The sequence below is a fragment of the Tachysurus vachellii genome, chromosome 3 (genome assembly GCF_030014155.1).
Source record: "Tachysurus vachellii isolate PV-2020 chromosome 3, HZAU_Pvac_v1, whole genome shotgun sequence".
Classification (NCBI taxonomy): Eukaryota; Metazoa; Chordata; class Actinopteri; order Siluriformes; family Bagridae; genus Tachysurus; species Tachysurus vachellii.
In genome coordinates this window covers 30,295,821-30,306,978 of record NC_083462.1, presented here as the reverse complement: position 1 = coordinate 30,306,978, position 11,158 = coordinate 30,295,821, and the positions used below count along the sequence as shown (strand labels likewise).

The window sequence follows — 11,158 nt, the reverse complement described above, 5'->3', positions numbered from 1 at the left end:
TTTTCAGAGAGAATGTGGTGGCTCTTAAAAGAGCCTTTGTGTACATTAGCCAGAATTGAGATTTAAGCGCGCTCTCCGCGAATACAGCGGGCCAGCTGAATGTCCTTAGGCATGATGGTCACTCTCTTGGCGTGAATGGCGCACAGGTTGGTGTCCTCGAACAGCCCGACCAGGTATGCCTCGCTAGCCTCCTGACGGCCGAGCTCTGGAAACGCAAGTCGGTCTTGAAATCCTGAGCGATTTCTCTCACCAGGCGCTGGAAGGGCAGCTTGCGGATAAGCAGCTCAGTAGACTTCTGATAATGGCTCCCTCAGAGCCACGGTGCCGGGCCTGTAACGGTGAGGTTTCTTCACGCCGCCGGTAGCCGGGGTGCTCTTGCGAGCAGCCTTAGTGGCGAGCTGCTTCCTGGGCGCTTTGCCACCAGTGGACTTACGGGCGGTCTGCTTGGTTCTTGCCATAGCGTCGAGCTGTGAACTTCACGGAAGAAAAACACAATAAACGTTGCTGGCGAAAGCTGTGTTTTAAGCCACCCTGTTCTCATTGGGCGTATTGAAAGCACACATCTGCCGTTGGATAGAACGCGTTACGTCACCTGATGACTATTGGACCGTTCTCTGTCACGGACACAGTTCAAAACCCAAAGTGCCCGAACCTATTCTATTGGCGGTCTCATTAACACAGCGCTTTTGTTCCTTGTCAGCAACCTACAGTACTGTCTCTTTCTGTCATTTAGAGAGCAGGCTTCATTATTGACAACAACAACAACAACAACAACATCAGTCTTTAAACAAGACCAGATATTATTAACAGAATATTTTAATGCTTATTTGGGGAATTGTCTTTATAAGTTCATTCACAGTATTAATAAAATCTAGGATGAAATTGCACTTTTTCAGTAAAAGTGGGTGGCTCTTAAAAGAGCCTTTTTGGGGGGGAGAGAAACGCAGCGGTGAACAAGTTTACTTGGTCTTGACGGCCTTCTCAGTCTTCTTGGGCAGCAGCATGGCCTGAATGTTGGGCAGTACACCTCCCTGAGCAATGGTCACTCCTCCGAGCAGTTTGTTCAGCTCCTCGTCGTTACGCACAGCGAGTTGCAGGTGGCGGGGAATGGTACGGGTCTTCTTGTTGTCACGGGCGGCGTTGCCGGCCAACTCGAGGATCTCAGCGGTCCCACGGGGAACTGCAGTCCGGCCCTGGATGAACGAGTCTTGGCCTTAGCCCTCGTTTTACTGCCGGTTTTGCCTCTTCCGCTCATCTTGTAGCTCAGATAGGTTCTAAGAATAACGCCGAAATAACAGCGCTGTTCTTCTAGCACTCTGTTATATAACCAACACATCAACTCTCTTATTGGCTAAGATCCTTGTGACGGAAGAACCAATCCGAAACACGCCGTAGAATTCCAGCGTCAGTCCATCATTGTATTCTACGCCACACACCCCACCCACTCCCTATGTGTGTGCGTGTGTGTGTGTGTGTGAAAGAGAGAGAGAGAGAGAGAGAGAGAGAGAGAGAGAGAGAGAGAGAGAGAGAATGAATAAACTAAAAAAAAGACTAAATGTATATCCTGGTAGAGAGAAAATATTTTGTCAACTGATTTATAATCAGTATTTAATTATTCAGTATTATTCACTGATTTAATATCTATAAAAGCATATATTAGTATAGAATAAAGATAAATGCACATGGATTTAAACTGTAAACTGTCCAATTCTCCCTAGTTGTTCACACGTTTATGTGAACGTGAATGTACAACTCTGTAGCTGCCTAAACACTCGGTACAGAATCCAGTAAAGTCATCATTTTGTTTATCATGCCTATCAGAATAGGAAACAGGTCTTTAAGGGAAAATATGGGTGGCTCTTAAAAGAGCCGTTTGAGGAGTAAAAAACCTAAGAGCCTTTTTGGCCTTTTATATATATATATATATATATATATATATATATATATATATATATATATATATATATATATATATATATATATATATATATATGTATATGTAATTATATATATATAATTATTATTATATATTTTTTCCTGTCATTGTTCTGAATCCTTGTACTCTCTGTTATTATTATTATTATTATTATTATTATTGTTATTATTATTATTATTATTATTATTATTATTATTATTATTATTTCCTGTGTGTGTGTGTGCTTCTGTGTTGATTGATTTAGAGTGCAGCGCTTAACAGAAATAGTTCTGTTAGACAGCCATTAACATTAATCTGTAGTTTTAATTGTGCCAATAAATTTGTTGTTTATCACACAAATAATGAAATTTCTGTTTCACTTTCAGCCCTGATATTTGGCATTATTTCTCTTACCTTTTTAATTTATAATAATATTCCCCAAGCACTTTTTAATATCCATGTTTTTTCTACAAATGTTTTATTTTGTTTGGGTTATAGGTGGACATATAAATATCTGAATTACTAGATCTTTATTACAAAGTATAAATGAATTATTTTTATATGAACATGTCATCTTCAAGCTACATGCTGAATTATTAGTCTCTCTTTTGTGATTAAGTAATTTACTATAATTGACTAATATCTGATTTATTTTTGAAGCATGATGCCCTCTGTGTGTGCGTGTGTGTGTGTGTGAATACTTGACTGTCTCTGCTAGATAATCTGCAGGTAGTGATAAAGAAATGAATGAAATTCATTATTACTGTACCTCTGTTTGAGTAACTAATTACATGAAGGTAGTTAAAAAATAATTTGCAACAGTAAAGAAAAAAGAATAAACTTTTCACTTGCAGTATGACAAATTAATTGAGTCTTCAAAATTTACTGAAATTCTCACCATTTCAAATTTTCACTTTCGAATATTCAAATTAAAAAATCACGTATCTCAGTTCAGAACGAGCTCTTATATGAAACGACATTTCAAATGTTTACTCACAGTTCATGTTAAAGTCTGAAATACATCTGAACAGACAAAGTTCACTGCTTATCATTTCAGTCATAGAAAAAATGGAAAAAAGAGAGAAAACCACCAGTGGGCAGAGAGATGACCCTGAGAGCTAAGAGGCCTGGTGCCACCCACTGTACTTTTGGGTAGTTTAGATTAAAGTATGCAGCTAGATTTTCTTTGCTGTCAATTTGTTCAGCTCAAAAATAAAAAAAAATAAAAAAACAGACTACACGAGCCTCAGTATTTAATTCTGTTCATTTCTTTACACTGTCCATGTTCTCCTACCTTTGTGAGTCTAGCTCCCCTGTCCCTTTTGTGTCCTGAGTCCTCATGTTCTGTCTGTTATTTCTTGTCATTTGGATCATCAAAGCAATAATCTGTCCATAGCTGCTTTCCCCCCCTCCTAAATGTTCTGTCTAAAACATTCATTCATTCATTTTCTACCGCTTGTCCGAACTACCTCGGGTCACGGGGAGCCTGTGCCTATCTCAGGCGTCATCGGGCATCAAGGCAGGATACACCCTGGACGGAGTGCCAACCCATCGCAGGGCACACACACTCTCATTCACTCACGCAATCACACACTACGGACAATTTTCCAGAGATGCCAATCAACCTACCATGCATGTCTTTGGACCGGGGGAGGAAACCGGAGTACCCGGAGGAAACCCCTGAGGCACGGGGAGAACATGCAAACTCCACACACACAAGGCGGAGGCGGGAATCGAACCCCCAACCCTGGAGGTGTGAGGCAAATGTGCTAACCACTAAGCCACCCTGCCCCCCCTGTCTAAAACATTTTCATAAAAATTTAAAATACATGATTTAGTCATAAAAGTCTTATTCTGTCCTTATTCTTATCCTAACATCCCCATGTTTGCTCTGCTCCTCCACAGTCATCTGGTATGAAGTTCTTATATCTTAAGACTTATATCTATACCTTAAGACTTATATCTTAGACTTTATATCTCAGAACGCTGACGTTTTCCTTGCGACACACATCCACTAGATGGCGACATCTGACCGCAGTAAGACTGCTGACTGCTCTCTTTCAGTAAACTTTCATCCTCAACATTAGTGTGCAGAACATTTCACGTCAACAAGGTATGATATTACTGTACAATATTTAATACTTTAAAAGTAAATCTGACTACATCCATGTGATGTAACCAGCACGTAACCAGCATCAGTAAAGCTGTGAAATCTGTGAGATCTTCACAGAATGTTTACAGTATCTAACACAGTTGGATCTCTAAACTGCCCCAATAGTATACAACCATTCTAATACTTAGTAAACAATGTTAAAAATTAATGCAGCATCTTTTGTTATACTTTAATGTTTTATTTGTCATCAAACGGATGTAAAATGTCTACAGTATTAAAGTTACACACCATAGTAATCAGAGAACTGCAACATTTTTATTAAATAATTTCAGTCCATCCATTCATCATCCATCAATTTTCCAAAATGTCTTATCCTCTGTAAAGTCACAGGGGGATAGGAGATCAGTATTCTCAGAAAATTCTCTGTGTAGTGGACACCAGGATATCTCTCTCTCTCTCTCAGAGAGAGATATATCCTGGTGTCCACTACACAGAGAATGCAGGACAACAAGGTATTGAACCAAACTAAATGACCTATCTAATTTAAAAGGACATAATTGTGTGGCTAAATAGTGGCTAAATAAACTCACATACCATAAATGGAGAGGGAGAGAGAGATTCCTGGAAAATGGTTAGCCAAAGAGAGTGACAGACATTGTAACCCAAAGACATCATCAAAGAGAAGACGGTTGTAATTTGTAAATGGTATATAAGGAAAGGTTAAAGGGACCATGATAAGAAGAAACAACACCTCCTTCATGATTTTAGACTCAAGTTTGCAGTAGTTACAGTATAAGCGAAAAGTCATGACAGTATATATATGACAGTATATATATATACAGTATAAGCGTTATAGTCATGACCCTCAGGTCATGACTATAATGACATCTACCAAGTTTCGTGTCGACATGCATAAGTTTTGCGAAGATCCAGCCTCACGTCTGTTTTGGCGTGCTCGCCACCGTGTATGTTGCCACGGTATATGAGAATGCATTGGTCTATCAAAAAGCTTTTGATAACTTTTTGTCTCGGGTGTCTCTAGATGCTACATACCAAAGGACACCTATTGTTATTGTCGGTTTTCTTCTTCTTATTATTATTATTAGGGGTCAAGCCCCGAAGGGGTGTAGACACCTATTTTTATTGTCGGTTTTCTTCTTATTATTCTTCCTCTTCTGCCATTGAAGTCAATGGCAGCCTATAGAACCGTACGTAGAAAAGTTATGTAATTTGGCACACATGTAGAGGCCAGTCTTAGAAGTTACTATAGCAACTTTGGTGTGTCTAGCTCAAACCCTCTAGCGCCACCAACAGTCCAAACATCCAATTATGTTCATGTTCATAACTGCTGACTCGTAAGGCCTAGAGACAAAATTCTTGCATATTTTGGATCCTTTGCTCATGCCGATTCGAATGCACCATACATCATTTCTGTCATGAATATCTTTCCACCATTTTGAATTTTCCGTAAAATTTTTTCGAACTTCAGGGCTTGACCCCTAATAATAAGAAAACTAACGATAACAATAGGTGTCTACGCCCCTTCGGGGCTTGACCCCTAATAAATGCAGTTGTATGTAGAGTGGATAATAAAGGCAGTTGTATGTACAGTGGATAAATGTGCAAATCGAAATAATGTTTGGTTTGTTTGGTAATATTTGGTTTATCTTCTAGTTCACCTTCTAAAACTTGCACCTTTCACATTTAAATTTGTATATGTCTATTTATCATTATCTGTAGTAGTATACAAGCAAATAGCTTTTTTATGGATACACATTTATGGCTTAAATGCTGGCTAGACATCAGCAATGCAAGAATGTAAAATTAACAATGAATAATAATGTGCAGTTCACGTGTATAGCATCAGAAGATATGGAATAATAAATAAAATAAAACACAATTCATCACATTAGTCAAAAAAAGACATTATTGCTATAATTTTGTGCAACTATACAGATAATCTATTGTACCTAGGGTAACATCAGAATCAGAATCAGAATCAGAAAGATCTTTATTGTCAAGTTTGTTTTCACATACGAGGAATTTGTTCTAGTACAGATGCTCCACAGTGTAAACAGAATGGCATTGACAAGACAAACATTTATATATATATAATATAGACAGTTGTATGTACAGTGGGAAAATGTGCAAATTGAAATATAAATGTGCAAATTGAAATATAATTGTGCATATTTAAATATAAATGTGCAAATTGAAATATAAATAAGTATGTGTTTTAAGTAAATAATGTAAGAACAGTTGTGTGTTCTGTGTATGTCAAGTGTTCATCAGATGGATTGCCTGAGGGAAGAAACTGTTCCTATGTCTGGTCGTTCTGGTGCTCAGGGCTCTGTAACGTTGACCAGATGGCAACAGTTCAAAGAGGGAGTGTGCTAGATGTGAGGGGTCCAGAGTGATTGTCTTTGCTATACTATCCAAGCTCAAACTGAGCTGGATTTAATGGATGTCTGTATAAAATTGTGATAATGATGTGGCCAAATAAAGAAAGCAAAATACATAGTGTAAAATGCATACACAGTATGTAAAAATCATTTTAGGATATTTTCAAATATCAGTCAAACCCAAGATATGACAAGACCAAGAACTTTTTGGTGGACTCAGAGTTTTAGTGATACAGTGTTAAGAAACCGAGTGAAAAGGAACTGAGTGTTCCTTTTCATCAAGTTTAAAGATTGATCAGGTTTAATCAAGTTAAAATGAAACATCTTTAGAATAGTGATAGAGCGCATGTCGAACCATGTAGACATTGTGCTTCTCCAGAAACGTGATAAAAAAACACAATAGTTACAAATAGTTGAAGGTTACTATTATTAGTATTAGTTTTTGTTTTGTTGTTTTTTTTTTACCCTGTGCAACTTTTGCACATTTTAGGATATTGCTTCTATTACTACTATCAACATCAACAACAACAACAACACGAAATCTAATATAAAAGCAATAAATGACTGAAAAATACTGTTATGAATACTATTTGATCTTATATGTTGGCCAAATTTCAAAATTGCAATAATACATTTAGTTCTTGACTGATAATCTTTCAAACTAGATTACAATTTTCATACACAGTTAGGTCCATATATATTTGGACACAGGTACATTTTTTTAATTTTTTTTAGGTACTTATAATAATATTTATTATATTATTTATTATAATTATAATAATATAAAAATATTTACGTTATAGTTGTATAGGTATAGTGGGCTGAAAGTCTCTCAGCTTTAATTTGAGGGTATTTAAATCCAAATTGGAGTAAGGGTTTAGGAATTACAGCTCTTGAGAGTAGCCACCCCCCCTTTTTCAAGGGACCAAAAGAAATTCGACAATTGAAGCAAAAGCTGTTTCATGGACAGGTGTAGGTTATTCCTTCATTAGTTCTTTTATGCAACTGTTGTGGAAGTTCCGAGGTTAGAGAGATTTAAATAATAAAGTATAACACTGGTAGACACGAGCAAGAGTAAAAAGGTTACACAATTTATTGTGCTCAGCTGAGCAGCAGGACCCAACACTCCACATGTAGCATGAGGGATGAAGGGCCAAGATCATTGATTACATCAAGGTTTTATAGACAGAACTCAAGAAAACCGAAGATATGTAAAAGCAAAACATCATCAATCATTGGCTCAAAATCACCTCATACATCTCCTGACCAAGCTAATCCCCAGTCCCTACTGCCCTTGTTATAATCTTAACAAAACCTACTGATGACAATGTCAGTCTCTGGTCATGACACACACAGGGTACAAGCATAGAAGGACAAAGCCTTATGAACATTTTAAGATTAGAAATTTCCACCACAATTCCCCACTTTTGTCCCTGGGACAATACACAAAATTTCAACAATCATTAATCTGTAACCAAATCTAGACTCTAAATAATATATGCTATTACTAATAATCAACTACTTGATCCACAGTATTATTAATCATTTGCTTAAGTATATATTCTATACTTAAAGTATACTTATAAAGTATAAAGTATATTAAGTATATTCTATACTTAAAGTATACTTATATATATACTTAAGGTATATATTTAAGTATATATTCTCATATGGCTTAGGCTAAGTTTAATCATGTATAATCTCACATCAACATATCATTTCCCTTGTAAGGTTTTCATGAACGCGTCATAAAATACATGAACTTCAGTGGACAATGCGCTGTTTTTGTGGGGACAGAACCCAAACAGAAATGCAGTTAAAGGCAAAGCATTAAACATCAATCTCATTGTAACGTTTCTACAAGTCAAAAGTCTCTACTGTCCGTATTCATCTTTGTCTGTTTTCTGGATCAGTCTGGTCAAATTCAGTGAAATATTCATCATCGAATGGAGGAATCCATTCTGTATTATTGTCAACATCGTCTAGTTTCACAAGTTGTTTGGTTGTTAGGTTGGACATTATGATGTGATGGACGCATTTATATGCGCAAGGGCCAAACAAACATAATAAGATCACTACCACACTCACTGGGATTATCATTGATAGATAGGGAGTCCACTGTCCAAACAGTGTATACCAAAGTCCCCAACTATTATCTCCGTGTTCATCTCGTTTCATTTGGTTTGCTACTTTATGCATATCATGCAGTGCATCGGAGATAGACCCATGATCGTCATCATTAGAGGGAATGAAGGTGCAACATTGATCTCCTATCATGGCACATACACCTCCCTCTTTAGCTAATAAAACATCTAAGGCTATTCTATTTTGTGTTGTAGTAAATCTAAGGGCGGCGAGTTCTTGTTTGATACCCTCTGCTGCTCGATTAGTGGAGTTAATATAAGTGGCAAGCCGATAATGTGTGACTTCTAGTTGATTCCATACCCGAGTCATCCCATATTGTGGTAAGATGGAATCAAAGAATTTACTTAGTTTACTTTTTAGTCTATGTTCTGGCGGGGGAAAATCATCATCGGAAACGTCTCTTTTGGCCCGTTTTTCTGGGTGAGTGTGAGTGAAGTATGACCACACCAGGGTACTTAAACCTTGCTAAAGTACATACTCCCCCCAGTTATGGGGTAAGGCCAAATACACATTTTTACCACAGACCCAATACCAATCGTCAGCCCTGAGTAGTGTTCCGGTGTCAGATGGATGAATAAGGGAACACTTTGCCTGTGAGCAGGTCCCATCATCCGAATATGGGTAATATAAGTGAGTGCATCTCTGGCGATAGTACCTACAGTAATGGTATGTTTCCTGTTCCTACAAAACAGTGTGTGTAGTTTAATTTAGGAGGAGGCTGTGCATTGAATGTGTTAATTCTCGTTTGATTCACCTTGGGTGTTCGTTTCAACACACTCATTAGAGTCCATAGACATATAGTGGCATTATTTAAACCAGTCCTCCCAGGTCCTCCATCTTCACACCATAGGGAGGCTGGTGAATTTATCACCAGACTTAAATGGGTACCATTCGGCACTCTATACGCATCTTGCTTAAACATGCAGTAAGAACTTTTACAGTATTGGGCTATGGCCTTCAGTTCACTACTATTACTTTTCATGGGAATAATTGTGTGTTTGCTTGCAGATGGGACCATCATGCACACAACAGGACTCATTTGTGATCATTTTGGCAGTGTAGTTGGCGAGTTGCCAGTAAGTGTTTTCATACACATCTCTGCGGATTCTAATAGAAGTGGGATTTTCTGCAGTTTTTTCTGAATTCTCTTTTATTAACAGGCAGATCATGAAGATGATAATGGTCCCTAGGATTCTAGGGTGATAGTTAACAAGGCTCCTCATCTTCACAGGAGCTTCCACCTTGCCTATTTGAATCGTCCTTTGAAGTCAGACCTTTGTGTGTGTGTGTGTGTGTGTGTATGTCAGTCTGGGGCCGTAGTGTGTATGTAATACTGTATAGCCGTCTACTATCATCTACTATTGTCTACTATCGAAAGTGTCACGTTTACCGCTCTCACTTAGTTTATTAATTTCATTAACCTTTTTGTTCACATTTGTGTGTGTGTCGATGTTACTCTTTTCAGATGACGCTGCTTCTTCTCAGTGTTGGAGAGTAGGTGTTATACCGGTGTTTCTTCTGTTTTCTTCTGACTCAGACACTTTACGCGTCGTAGAGAGTCAGTTGGAGCTCACGGGAGAGGTTACTAGCACGTCACCGTGTGCCCTGATGCTCCCTTTAGTTCTTCTTAACAGTTGTCGGATGCTGGTTTCTCCTCTGGCTCAGGGACCCGCTTACAGTGGCTAACGTGAACCCACGTTGCTCTCTCTGCAACCTTCACCGCAGTCTGCGTGGTCAGAAGTACCTGAAATGGTCCCAGCCACCGCCTGGCTCTCCAGCTTTTCCTCCTGAAATCCTTCACCACCACCCAGTCACCTGGTTTGAGATTGTGTAGATCTGTTTGCGTCACCTTGGGCAGTGCTTCCTTCACCTGCTTATGGATTTGAGACAAAATAGAGGACAAGTTTGCACAATAACACAGCATTTCATCTTCACACTGGCTCGTGGTTAACCTGGGTGTGTGTCTAGGCTCAATTCCTGTATTTGGGGGTCTGCCAATCAGTATCTCAAACGGGCTTAAATTCACTCTCCCCGTGGTTCTTGTTCTCATGTATAATAACACGATTGGGAGGGCCTTTACCCATGATAGGCGTGTTTCATCACAGCATTTGGCCAATTTGTTTTTCAGTGTTCCATTTTCTCGCTCTACTGCCCCTCTGCTGGCAGGGTGGTATGCACAGTGTTGTCTATACCCAAGTACTCCCCCACCCGTCGAAGTGCTTGGTTTACAAAGGGAGTTCCATAGTCACTACTGATTTTGTCAGGGATTCCCCAACGAGGGATAATTTCAGACAGGAGTGCTTTAGCTACCGCACTTGCATCCTGTTTGGAAGTGGGGAAATCTTCCACCCACTTAGAGAACATATCCACTATCACCAGACAGTATTTTTTCCCTTTGCTGGGTGTCAGTTCAATGAAATCCATCTGTAGGTGTTCAAATGGTCGCTGTGGCGGAGGATGGGCGCTTTGGGAGACTTTAACACCTCGGCCAGTATTGTTTGTTGCACACACTATACATTTTCCACAAAATTTCTGGGAATAGTTAGCAAAGCCCTTAGTGCGCAAGTATCTAGAGACACTGTT

General features: G+C 38.7%; 2 pseudogenes; both read right to left on the bottom strand.

Moving 5' to 3' along the window:
• Positions 1-62: 62 nt before the first annotated feature.
• LOC132843410 (histone H3-like) lies at positions 63-458 on the bottom strand (annotated as a pseudogene).
• Positions 459-959: 501 nt separating this feature from the next.
• Positions 960-1,255, bottom strand: LOC132843411 (histone H2A-like; annotated as a pseudogene).
• Between the last annotated feature and the right edge of the window lie 9,903 nt (positions 1,256-11,158).